A 13,206-nucleotide genomic window follows, 5' to 3' on the forward strand; every position below is an offset into this window, starting at 1 on the left:
ATTGAACCGGCATCCCCTGCATTACAAGACAGATTCTTAACCACTGGACCACCAGGGAAGTCCTGACAATTCTGAATTGGAATGCAGATGGAAACAGACAAATGTGGACACAATTTCCTGCTCATGCTATGAATGAGAGTATGAAATTAGATCTGGTTAGGCTTCAAAATAATGATTTTCAGAAACTTCCTATAAAATAAAATAAAACAAAATAAGTAAAATAAAAAAATAAAATAAAATTCTATGCCCCCTTTCCCAGAATTATAGTCTTTCTATATATAACACAACAGGCTTCTGTTTTATTTGTAATTTCCTTTTTATTCTTATTGAAATAAAGTCATTTTAACACTTTTTGGCCTAACCAATGAACACGATTTGGGTTACTGGTAATAGTAAATATCATAAGGCTGTCTCCTTGAGCAGGAAGAAAGAGATGCAAATACCTGGGGTACATGTGCATTTCATGCTACCTCGATTATTGACTAAGTGCCAGTTAAATTTCCCTTAATTCTACCTGAGAAGATGTGGTCTCCACTGATTTCTAGAAGAGTTAATTTTAATTAAAATATTTTTTCCATGTATTCAAATAGCAAGCGAATATAATAATATTCACTGTTTGATAATGTACAGAAGTAACGTGTCTCTATGTACAAAGGCAAGTGATATGGGTTTTTGTGATTTCCTTAAATAACATCATTTTATATATTTTCACACTCACAGCTATACATAGTCACAAAATGTTCAACTTTAAACTATCCCATTTAAAATGACATTCTTTATTTTTATACTCTGTAGAATTTATACTTGAAATAGCATTTCCTTGTCCTCCCATCACCACCCCCTTTTCAATTCCCAACTTGGGAACATTTCGACCATCATTTCTGGCTGGGAGGAAGTCGGAGGATTTCATCTCAGAAATGTTCAGCTTCCACCCCAGCTGGGCGTGCTCCCTGGTCCCTCCACCCTCCTCCTCAAATCCCATCGCCAGCCTCCATCTCTACGGAGGACACAGAAAAGAGGGGCAGTTGGTACAAATGTGGACAGCTTCATCCTCTTCTGCCTCCACAATTTCCTTTAATAGCAATAACTGATATTCACTGAGCATTCACTGTACTTACGCTTCATCCTGTCTAGTCCCCCAAATAGCCCCAGCGTGGAAGCACCATTATGACCCCTTTTCTAAGACTGAGGAAACTGAGGGTTAAAAATGTTACAGAACTTGCTGAAAGTCACTCCCCTGAGAAAGACCAGAAATGGGATTCACATCCCTGTCCTTTGCTCAGAGAGGTTGGTTGGTCTCTCAACCTTTGTGTCAGTGTTTCTTGAAAATACCCTCGGGATATCTCTTCACAGTAGTCAACTGAAATCCCACCACCAGAAATAACCAATATTAAAATATTGGAGGGCTTCCCTGGTGGCGCAGTGGTTGAGAATCTGCCTGCCGATGCAGGGGACACAGGTTCGTGCCCTGGTCCGGGAAGATCCCACAGGCCGCGCAGCGGCTGGGCCCATGAGCCATGGCCGCTGAGCCTGTGCGTCCAGAGCCTGTGCTTCGGAACGGGAGAGGCCACAGCAGTGAGAGACCCGCGTACCGCAAAAAAAAAAAAAAAAAAAAAAAAAAAAATAAATATATATATATATATAGAGAGAGAGAGAGGATATTTTCCTTTTAATTTTTAAATAAATTATATTAATTTCTTTGAGAGTTATGATAATGTTATATGTACAAATTTTTATCCTACTCTTCCCCCTTAACATTACATTTTGAGTATGCATTTTTTTAAATGGTACATATCAGACCTACTTTTCATTCCCATGGCACACAAATTACACCTACAAAGCAGGTGTGAATTAGAAGTAAAGATACAGATATAATTTCCAGCCTGCCAGAGCCTTCCTCATGACCCTTCCAGTCAATAACCCCCCCGCCAATACAGCCACTATTCTGAAATCTACCACCACAGATTACTTCATTTATATAAAGTTCTACTCTTGAATTTCATGTAAATGGAAGAACACAGTATATTCTTCTTTGTGTCTGGTTTCTTTTGTCTGTGAGAGTCATCTGTGTTATTACAAGTAACAGTATCATTGCATGAAGTTTTCACACAATCATCTTTTGATGTTACTCCTGCTATAGCTTCCCAACTAGTTCAACCAAATCTGCTCTTGACCTCTTTCTATTTCTTTCTTTCTTTTTTTTTTTTGCGGTACGCAGCCCTCTCACTGTTGTGGCCTCTCCCATTGCGGAGCACAGGCTCCGGACGCGCAGGCTCAGCGGCCATGGCTCACGGGCTCAGCCGCTCCGCGGCATGTGGGATCTTCCCGGACCGGGGCACGAACCTGTGTCCCCTGCATTGGCAGGCGGACTCTCAACCACTGCGCCACCAGGGATGCCCTCCTGACCTCTTTCCAATAAATTTTCCATACGGATGCCAGAAATGTCTTTCTATAAAATAGATATGATCTTGTCCACCCCAAAATCTTTGCCTGAAGGATGAGGAAGCCATCCCTGACTCCTTTTACACACTCTTCTTGTCAAAGCTCCTGTAGCTTCTTTCTTTGAACTTGCCTTGTCTTGAATGATATACCTGCATGATCATCTGTGAGTCTCTCCCACTAGGCTATAACCTCCAGGAGGTCAGATTCTATCTTGTTCATCTATATATACTCAATGTCTAGGATGGTGCCTTATACATAACAAAGAAATATTTGTCGAATGAATAAACGACGTGCCACTAGTTTCTCATTTGCATTGCTGATGGAAATTCTAATTGTCCTTACTTCATGGCCACACTAATTTTCTTGTTGCATACCTCTAATCATATTATTTCCCCCAGCCTATGACCTCCACGTTGCCTGCACAATTAAGTACACATTTTCACTTAGCATTTTAGGATTCTCAAAAAGCCTTCCTGGACCTCTACTATTATCCTTGTGTAGCTCATGCTGTAGACCAAAAGGAGTGATTGGCTCCCCCTTGAACCCATCTCAACCTTCCCAACCCTGCACCTTTGCACCTCTTAATCATTCCTTCTACCCAGAATGCCCCGTCAACACCAAGCAATCCTTCTAGCTCATCTCATTGTCACCTTCTCTGTAAAATAACTCTTAATCCTCTCCACAAAATGTTAACTCTCCTCTCAACCAACAGCATGAAATACCTTTTCGAGTACTACAATGTGCCAGTACTTTTCTAAATGTTTCATGTATATTAATCATTCAATCTTATGAAATAAGCATTGTCGTCACCCACACGTTATAGATGAGGAAAGGGAGTCACAGAGATATTAAGTTTACATAGATTTCCTTATTAGAATGTAAATATAGCAGGCAGCAGCTCTGCATCTTGCCCATCTCTGTCGCCTCCATCTTGCCAGGCACATATGTGGTATGTGAGTAATGTACCAGGCACTGCACTTTACATACGTGATCTCATTTAGCAGTGCTCTTGGGGGTGTATTTATTTTGCAGATGAGGAAACTGAGACAAAAAGATAAGGATTTTGCCTAGATGACACAGCTAGTAAGGGGCAAGGAGAGGATTCAGCCCTGGGTCTGTTTGTCCTTAAAGCCAAGTTCTTACCACTGTGCTCTGTGCCTCACTGATACCCCTGGGGTATTGGTATTCTGAGTCAAACCACTGCTCCTGGGCCAGCTAGTTCCTCACAAGCAGGACTCTGCACCCTCAATGTCCTGCTTTTCATGTGTTTCAGATTCCAGTAAAATGCAGTATGATGCAAGCCATCGTCCCTGCAAAATGCATGCTATGGAGTAGAGGGACAAAGGGGTCTCTCTGCTCCAGGGGCCTGCAGGGGCGAAGCCCGGCAGTGCAGAGCAACAGGTGCCTGACTTTAGTGGGGCCAAAAGCAAAAGGTGGGACAGCATGTAGGGACTGCAACGAACCCGTGTTCATTATCTACAGCAAAGCTGAAATTCCAGCCCGCTTCTCGCCAGTCCTTTAGTCACATCTCCATATCCTTCTCTACCATGCGTTCAAAAATGACAAACTCCTTCCATCATTAATTGAAGCAAGAAACAGTCTACAGTGTTCAGTGGGCACGAGGAGGATGGAGTGGGAATAGGCGGCGTGGAGGGAAGAAGAGGACAAGACAGGGAGAAAGGAGAGAGGAGGGGAGGAGAGAGAAGAGGAGAGGAAAAGGAAAAGTGCAGACTGTGTTGTAAAGACCACCCAGATGGTTTTGTGCTACTTTGGGGGGATTATTTATAGCATTCCTCCTCTCATTTGCACACAAAGCAAGGCCCTGCCTGCTGCCAGTGTGCATGTGCATGAGCACGATCCCGACACCACAGCTCTCCAGCTGAAAACTGTATGTGGTTTCTTCACGTGTGCCCTGTTGCTTTAAACCTCTCATTTTTAGATCAGAGGGTTACCATGTACGAGCCCTGATTGGGCCTAGTGCAGCCTGGAGCCTCCGCAGTTTTATGCTGCTCCCTCCTGGGTCCCTTAACTCTGAGATCCCCAAGCAGACTCTGTGGCTTTGAACCGACCTCCTTCCTCACCAACCCTGAGCTGGAGGGACGGGCCGTATTTAGCAACATCTCTAAGGCATAGACAAGACTTACTTCACACCACTTTGATCTACATTACAAGAGAATTATGTTCAGAATGTGTGCGCTAGTGGAGATAGATTCTTCTGTTTCCCTGGGGCCTCCAACCCATTTAAACGACTGCAAAAGAGACCTGCTGCCTTAGGAAAGCAATCCAGACTTTGCGACAGCTTTTCCCACAGTAAATCCGATTTCTGCAGGAACCAGAAGCTCTCCAGTGCTGAGTGTGTGGGCGTGTGTGCATGTACACGGAATTCGTGTTTCCCTGGAATCAAACTACCAGGAAGCCGACATAAGGAGAAAGTTAGCACTTTTTATGAGAAAGTGACACAGGACAAATTCTCGTTCAACTGAGGAATAAACAATCTGACCTCAGGAATTTATATTTTTTAAACATTAAGTGTCAGATAAAATATCTGGTGTCTCTTTTAATGGGAGGTAATAGGGTTTAGGAAAAAATTATAGAGGGATAGGAAATTTAACATTTTCTAAGATTTACTAATCACTGAATTTCCTTCTGTACAATGGACAGTGCCTTTCCGTTCATAATGACGTGCTGCGCTCTGTGAGCCTGCAATGTGCTTTACCGTTTAATCGCCCCCAAACTCCGTTTTTTTTTTTTAATAAGATTTTTATTTTGGAATAATTTCAGGTTTACAAAAAAGTTGTGAAGATTCCATAGAGAACACACCCTCACCCAAGTTTCCCCTAATGTTAACATTTTAACATTACTTGGTCAAAACTAAAGAAGCCGACATTACCCTTGTACGTGACTAGTAACCAAACTTCAAAGTTGATTTGAATTTCACCAGTTTTTCCTCTAATGTCCTTCCTCTGTTCCAGGATCTAATCCAGGACACACATTGCATTTAGGGTCTCCCTAGTCTCCTCTAGTCTATGATGGGTTTTCATTCTTTCCTTGCTTTTCATGACCTTGACAGTTTTCAGGAGTACTGGTTAAGTATGTTCATTAAATGTCCCTCAAATTGGGATTTGTTTGATGTTTTTATATTGATTAGACAGTCTTTTTTTTTTTTTTTTTTGGAAGGAACACCACAGAGGTTAAGTGCCCTTCTCATCACATTTTATCAGGGGTACCTGATACCCACATGACATCCAGGGGGACATTAACCTTGATCACTTTGTTAAGGTGGTGTTTGCCAGGCTTCCTCATGGGAAAGTCACTATTTTTCCCTTTTCCTTTTCTCTGTTCTTTAGAACTGGGTCACTAAGTCCAAACCACACTCAGTAGGATGGGGGCTCTAAGCCCACCTCCTGGAGAAGGGAGTATATTATTTGGAATTCTTCTGCAAAGATACATCTCCCCTTCCCTATTTATGTATCCAGTTATTCATTTATGTCAGTATAGACTTGTGTACATGTATTTCATACTTTGAGTTATAATTCAGTACCACGTTACTTATTTTCTTGCTCAGATTTTTTCAGCTTTGGCCACTGGGAGCTCTTTCGGGTTGCCCTGGGTCCTTTTGACACAGCTCCATTCCATTCCTTTTTTTTTTCTTTGCTTGTTGTCTTTCTTTCTTTCTTCCTTTCTTCATTCCTTCTTTTTTTCCTTTCTTTCTTTAGAATTTCCTTACTTTCTGGTAATGCCAGATGATCCAGGGTCATCTTGTATTTTTCCTGCCCCAACCCTACAATCCACCACTTTTGAAGGTGACCTGGTTCCTTTTATTGGAGAATGGTGTTTAGAAACTGAGATCTGGTTGCTGGGTGTGCCTGTTGTTACTAGGATGGCATTGCTTCTAGATCCTCCTAGAGGAGAGTTTAGTAAAGTATATTTGTATGTATGTAAGCCATGAATCTACCCATCTGTGTGTGTGTGTGTGTGTGTGTGTGTGTGTGTGTGTGTGTGGACATGAGTTCATACTGATGTCTCCAACTTTAGTATAGTATCACAGGGCCAAACTCTATTTTATAGGTATAGTTATCAAACATATTTTACATCTGAGGCTTAAGGTCTTGACCCAGGTCTCATACCTAGTGAGTAGAACCTGAACTCAACCTGCAGCTCTTCACATCAGCACACCTGTGTTTGGCATAAATTATGAAGCACATTCAGAGTAGCCAGTCCTCAGTGTCAGAAAGTAAACACGGCTCTGGTTTTAGCTTTAATGAAATATTATGAAGAGCTTAATTTCCAAGAACCTTGCACAAGTATCCCAACTTTCTCATTACCAGTTAAATCATATAGTCAGTCACTCACATAGTCAGTCACGCCTCAACAAACATTTCTCGAGCACTTACTGTGTGCCCGCCCTGCTGCGAGGCACCCTGAGTAAGCTATCTCTTTTAACCCTCACACATCTGCAGGACAGATATGATTCCCCCATTTTATTTATAAATAAGTCTACTGAGACCTAGAGGATTAAAAGACTTACCTAAAGTCCTGTAGCTTCTACAGAATGATTCTGTTTTCTTTTTTCCGGCAGCAAATATTTATAGAGAATGAATTATGTAGGACAGTATTCCAGCAAATGAGGTGGGCAATCACGATGCAAAGAGTGATTCTAGACAGGGAGACCAACTTGTAAACAAACTATGATGAAGAGACAAGTGTTCCAACAGTAGGTGCAAAGAGGAACAGGAAGCTCAGCAGAGAAGGGCTGGGCCCGCCCTGGGAAGGAGTGGAGGTGACTGTCTTCAAGGTGGAGTAAGTGTTGACGCGGCACTCCAGGCCTCGCCTGTCTCAGCACCTTGTTCTTGGGCCCTTTGCCCAGAACCCTTCCAGTTCTCTGCACGGTCAGCACCTTCTCCTCCTTCAGCTTTCTGTTGAAATGTCCCCTCCTCACAGGTGCCTTCCCCAAACTGCCCATCTGAAGAAGGTCTCCTTTGCTCTCACGTAACACTTTGTTTCTTTCATAGCACTTGAGGGCAGGCACCATGTCTTTCTTGCTCACCATCATGTTTCCAGGACTGTGCAATGCCTGGCACAGTGTAGGTGCTTCATAAGACTTGTTAAATGAAAGCTAAGACGGGAAGGGCAGTTCTGAACATGTATGTGCTTTACTTCCTCTCTTGTGAGGATTTATCTGGTCTCAATGGAATATACCAGAGTGTAAAATGTTTAGCTTATTTTAGAATGTGAAGCGGTTTTCAGAAATATGTGTGGAGTCCCACCTCAGTGCATCTGGTTCAGTACTTCTGGGGTGAGCCTATGCACTTCTACAAAGCTTCTGATGAGCATTAAAGGGTGAGAAGGGTTGGCTCAAGCCTGAAAGCTGCCATCAACAAGCCTGAAAGTATTGTCTCTCCTCCTGCTACTGGCCTTTTCTTTGTCATCTGGTAGCTTCCATGTGTCTCCACTTATCCCCTAGCATTATCCTTGGTTCCTTGTTTCTGCCCCTTTTCTCATGGATTCATTAACAAACTCTGTTTGTGGGTTTCTAGTCTCCAGTCCCCTGGGAATAAGGCCTCATAGAAGGGCTGAGGGAACTGGAGGTTTTAGAAATAATCTATTTAGAGTTCACTCCTTTTTTATGGATTTTCTCATAACAGTATGCTAACTGGACAAGGTTGCACTGAAATTATCTACACCCAAGGAAGAAAACGAGGATACCTATTAACCTGCTCAGGTCTCTCCCATTCCAAAAATTAAATTAAAAAATAAACCTCCCAGAACCCCCATTCCTCTCCAGCTACAATCAAATTTCTCTGCTGCCTCTAATTGAGGGGCAGTTCAGTAGGGTGGTTATGAACACAGGTCTTAGAGCCAGACCACCTGGGCTCAAAGCCTGGCTGCATTTCTTACTCTGTCTCTCCTGAAGCAAGTTGCTCCATCACTCTGGGCCTCAGTTTCTTCATCTATAAAATGGTGATAATACTCAGACTTCATACGGTTGTTATGAATATTTAACAATTTAATATATATCTCTATGTGTATTTATACGCATACGTACATATAAGTGTGTATGTGTATTGTCTGAGGGGGGAGGGGATTGAGTTTTAGGACAGTGCTTTGCTTATAATAAGTACTAATAAGTGTTAGCCGCAGCAGCAGCAGAATCCAGCAACTCTTTAAAAGAGGAGAGCTTTTCTTCACCTCCCATTTGCTTCTCAAGCTACTGCAGGCTGGCCTCTAGCCCCATCACTCTAATGAAACACCTCTCCTTAAGGCCACCAATGACCTCCTAAACATCAAATCCAAAAACCTTCTTACCCATCATCTGCTGCATTTGACACTGCTTGCCACTCCCTTCCCGAGAAACTCCTCTGCCCTTTTCTGGTTCTCTTTGCACTACTCTGTCCCTTTGAGGGTTACCCTTCCCTTCCTAAACACCAGAACCCACCCAGTCAAGACTCTGCTCACTCTGAGCTTTCTCCCTGAGTGATTATAGGCAGGACAGCCTGGTGGCTAAGCACAGAGGTTCAGATGCCAGCCTGACGGCGTCAGTGACCCTGGCTCCACCGTGCACTTGCTGAGTGATTTGAGATATATCACCTAACTTCCTTGTGTTTCTTCATATGTTAAATGGGGAATACAGTAGAGCCTACCTCCAAGGGCTAGTGTGAGGATTACATAAATTAATATGTGTGGAAATTCTTAGAATAGTGACTCATCATTATAAACATACAGAATGTTTGCTCTTGTAAGCCTCGCAAGTGAAGCCCAAGACTTTCCTCAGAGCTTCTGCCAGTGCACACAGCTTCCAGATAAATATCCTCATTTGTAGGTCCCAAAGACGCCTTGAACATAACATGTCAGAAACCGGACTATCGTCTTTTCCACACATCAGCTATCCCTCCCATATTCCGTATCTCAGTTTTGAAACCACCTTTCACCCACCTAAATGGTTCTTTCTAGTCTATTCCCCTTCTCCATCCTCAATTCCACCCGCCTAATGCAGGGGCTTATCATTTCTAGGATGGAGTACTGCAACAACGTTGTAACTGATATCTCTACCTCCAGCCTTGGAATCCTCAAATCCAGGCACCAAAGTGATGTTTCCAAACGCAAATCAGACTGTGTTCCCTTTCCTGCTTAAATCCCTCAGAGCCATCCGTCAAGGTGAGGACGAAGTCTGAGTTCCATTAGTTAGCCTGTCCCTACCTACCCAGCCTTGTTCTTGGAGAAACTGACTTATCTACTTCTCTCCAGCAGCTCAACACTTCTTATCATTTCCATCACATCCTGCTGGGTCTCACCTCCCAGCCTTGCTCTATTTCCCCCTGTACTTATAATATACCCTTTCCCTGAGTCATCCTTTAAGACCCAGATCAGTTGTCACCTTCTGCTAGAAACCATCTGACACTTATGCTCCCACTCCAGTGAGGATTAGACTCCCTTCCTCATTGTCCCCAAGATATCGTGTCCTAACAGCTATCATTGCACTTTCGGTGTTGCATTTTAGTCATTAGTTTAAGTGTCTGGCTCTATGAGACTGACTGCTGGACTACGAGTTGTAAAGCTGGGACTATACCTGAGCCCGCTCTCTCTCCCCACTGCCTGGTATGCATATAGGAGGCTGGCACACTACCTGTGCACAATAAATGTGTATTGAATGAATGGGCTTACATTTGAACCCAGTTCTTTCTATAAAATAGGACAGTAATGCCTTCGTAATACCCCTTCTCTCTACATTCCTTCCCATCACTCGCTGGAGTCTGTACTCCCAGAGCATCTTCTTCTTTATCTTTTTTACAGACCCAACCTAAGCCTTAAGATGTCTTGATCTCATTTTTTTTAACAATAAAGTATTTTTTAATTTAAAAAAAAAGATGTCTTGATCCATCTATCTAGACTTGGGCCTTTCCTGCCACTAATCTTCCAGATGACTCATCATGGACATCCACTCTGTCCTTTCCAGTTCTCCACTCTGACCAAGGCCATAGTTATCTCCCAGAAATGCATCTCTGCATTATTCCCCTATTGAGACAGCCTAGAGTTCATTATAATAGGAGCCTCAAACTTGAATAGTTTGGGAGGCATATTCTCAGAGGCTACCACAGTTCTTGGAATCAAGTATATGTTCAATAAATGGTGATTTTTTTTAATAAAATGAATTAATGAATGAGCAGTGAGGTCGAATTGGCAAGAGGATTGGAGTTTAGCATCTCCTCTGTTTAAAACCAAACTGTTCTCTAGTAACCATCAATTATTCCTTTGTTCTTGTTCAAGAAAAGTAATCTCTGACCCTGAGCTCCATTTTGTTTAACAGTGTGTGTGTGTGTGTGTGTGTGTGTGTGTGTGTGTGTGTGTTTGGGTAAATTTCTTTAACCTATCTGTGTTATGACTTGGCTTTTTTTGTGGCAGGTACATAGAAAATAAAAATGGTTAAGTGTTCTCAGTTTAACAGAATCTCTGTGACAAACAAGGAAAGGAAATTTCTTCCTCTGTCATCATGGTTACATTGGAGCCTCCAAGGTTACTACCATGGACAACTCTAGCAAAATAGTAGCTCAAAACCTGAACTAAATAGAAAAAATTAAGCTTCTCTTCTCCTTCAGTTGTCTGGTCAACCTACCCAGCTTGTATTTGCTCTTCTCCTGTTCTCCACCCTAACTCTGTATAGTACGTGAGTGTCTTCTCACAAATCCAGGCCTATGAGAAAACAAATTATTAAATAAGAAAGAAGGCATTTGTGTGATCGTCAGAGTTTTAGGTTAAGGAAATTTCCTTCTTGAGTGATAGCTATTCTTCAACTGTGACTTGGCAAATCATTAGAAAATCAAATGTTATTTTTGAAGGGAACAAACATCCGAGAAAGAATAACCTACAGGGCCTCCCTGGTGGCTCGGTGGTTGAGAGTCTGCCTGCCGATGCAGGGGACGCGGGTTCGTGCCCCGGTCCGGGAAGATCCCACATGCCGCGGAGCGGCTGGGCCCGTGAGCCATGGCCGCTGAGCCTGCGCGTCCGGAGCCTGTGCTCCGCAACGGGAGAGGCTGCAACAGTGAGAGGCCCGCGTACCGCAAAAAAAAAAAAAAAAAAAAAAGAAGAAGAATAACCTACAGCTTTGGAACATTTTTTGTGTACCTTGATATTCTGGAAGACTTAATAAAGTTTTCCAAATTACCTCACTTAATAAACTCATAGCTGTGTCTGGAAGACAACCATATCTCTGATAACTGAGGCCAGAAATGGTACTAAGGTGAGAAGAGCCTTGGCTAAACCTGATAGGCTTTCAAGGCACGGACAGTCATTCTCTTAGTCTCATAATATGCATTTACTAAGCCCGTATTGTATGATAGGTACACATTAGGGGCTGAAAAACAAAAGGCAATTGACAACCACAATCTGAGTGGCTATAACATACCCGAAGCTGGACTGAGTACTTATCATACATCATCTAAAATCCTCCCACACAATTGCAAAGTTATTCCATTATCCCAATTTTATACATGAGAAATCAAAATTCCAGTAAATTGTTGGTTGTGGAGTTGTTTACTTGACAATATTTCTAAGGTTCCTCTTTAAGCATCTCAGGAAATTATGAGCAGTGAGATAAATTACAGGGGAATATAGCCATCTAGATGCGAAAAAGTCAGCTTAAAAGCTTAAACTGGAACAGAATATAGTATCTAAAAATAAAACCCAATGCATTTGAGATTCTTGTTTTTGATAAAAAAAGATAGCCTTTCAGATCAGTGGCAAAATACTGGTTTATTCAGTACATGGGTGGGATTAAAGACTAGCCATCTGGGGAATAAAATTTAAGCTAGGTGTTTATCTATTCCTTATGGCAAAATACATCCCAAATAAATTAAAGGTTGAATCATAAAGAATGGAACCATAAAACAAGAAAAACCTGAGCAATTTTATTCATAATTTGCCCAAAGTCACAAAGGGAAATATGAATACATCTAACTTATAAAAGCCTGGCATACACAAAGTCAAAAGACAAATGGCAAACTGGGAAATGTTTTTGTAATATGCCATACTATAAATTATTTTCTCCATGATTCAAAGAGCTCTTACAAAATCAAAAAGAAAAACCAGAGCAAAGGCTGCAAAAAAAATTGGTCTATAGAAGAAGAAGATCAAGGGGCCAAAAGTGACGGGGGGATATGATGATCCTTTTCTCATAATTAAAAAAGTGAAAACTAAATGAGATTCCATCTAGCTCTTATGTATTCTGCAAAACTCTCTGAAGTTCATTAGACAAGAAATTATCACAGAAAGAGAAAGGCTGTAAATATCAGAGACCACTAAATTAAATTGCTCTCTGAAGACTTGAAGGTTTAAAACTCTAACAGAACTTAGAACAACATTTAACACCATACTTGGATGTATAGTCTGCTATTCAATAATTTCCCCCAGCATTTCAAAGGATTTGACAGACATTCCAAGCCGTATATTGGTTTAAGTCTATATTTGGAATCTTGGAGAATGTATCTACTCAGACTTATTTAAAGTCTTATTTGGGGGTCATTAAGCTCTTAGCAATCCCAAGAATCTTCAGTGGATAGTACTAACAATGCAAATGTTAAGTTATCCTTGACTTCTGATAAGTAGAAGAAATCAGATAACTCCAAGGAAGGTACTTACTTAGATGGTATTCAAATTTGGAAATGTTTCTTGCCTGCTTTTGAGAAGTTAAAAAATAATGACAACTATATATCTCTTGAGAATATGCTATCTTCCCTTAGCTCAAGAAAAGCTAATGACCCTATTGAATTT

The 13,206-nt window shown here is 41.7% G+C and overlaps 1 protein-coding gene across 4 annotated transcripts in view; it reads left to right on the forward strand.

Moving 5' to 3' along the window:
* AOAH (acyloxyacyl hydrolase) overlaps positions 1-13,206 on the forward strand; it is a 170,600-nt gene that overhangs the window by 29,806 nt on the left and 127,588 nt on the right. The gene's annotated exons all lie outside the window — the stretch shown is intronic.

Source organism: Aethalodelphis obliquidens, unplaced genomic scaffold, assembly GCF_003676395.1.
Source record: "Aethalodelphis obliquidens isolate GAN/ISIS:26980383/991018 unplaced genomic scaffold, ASM367639v1 scaffold5, whole genome shotgun sequence".
Taxonomy (NCBI): Eukaryota; Metazoa; Chordata; class Mammalia; order Artiodactyla; family Delphinidae; genus Aethalodelphis; species Aethalodelphis obliquidens.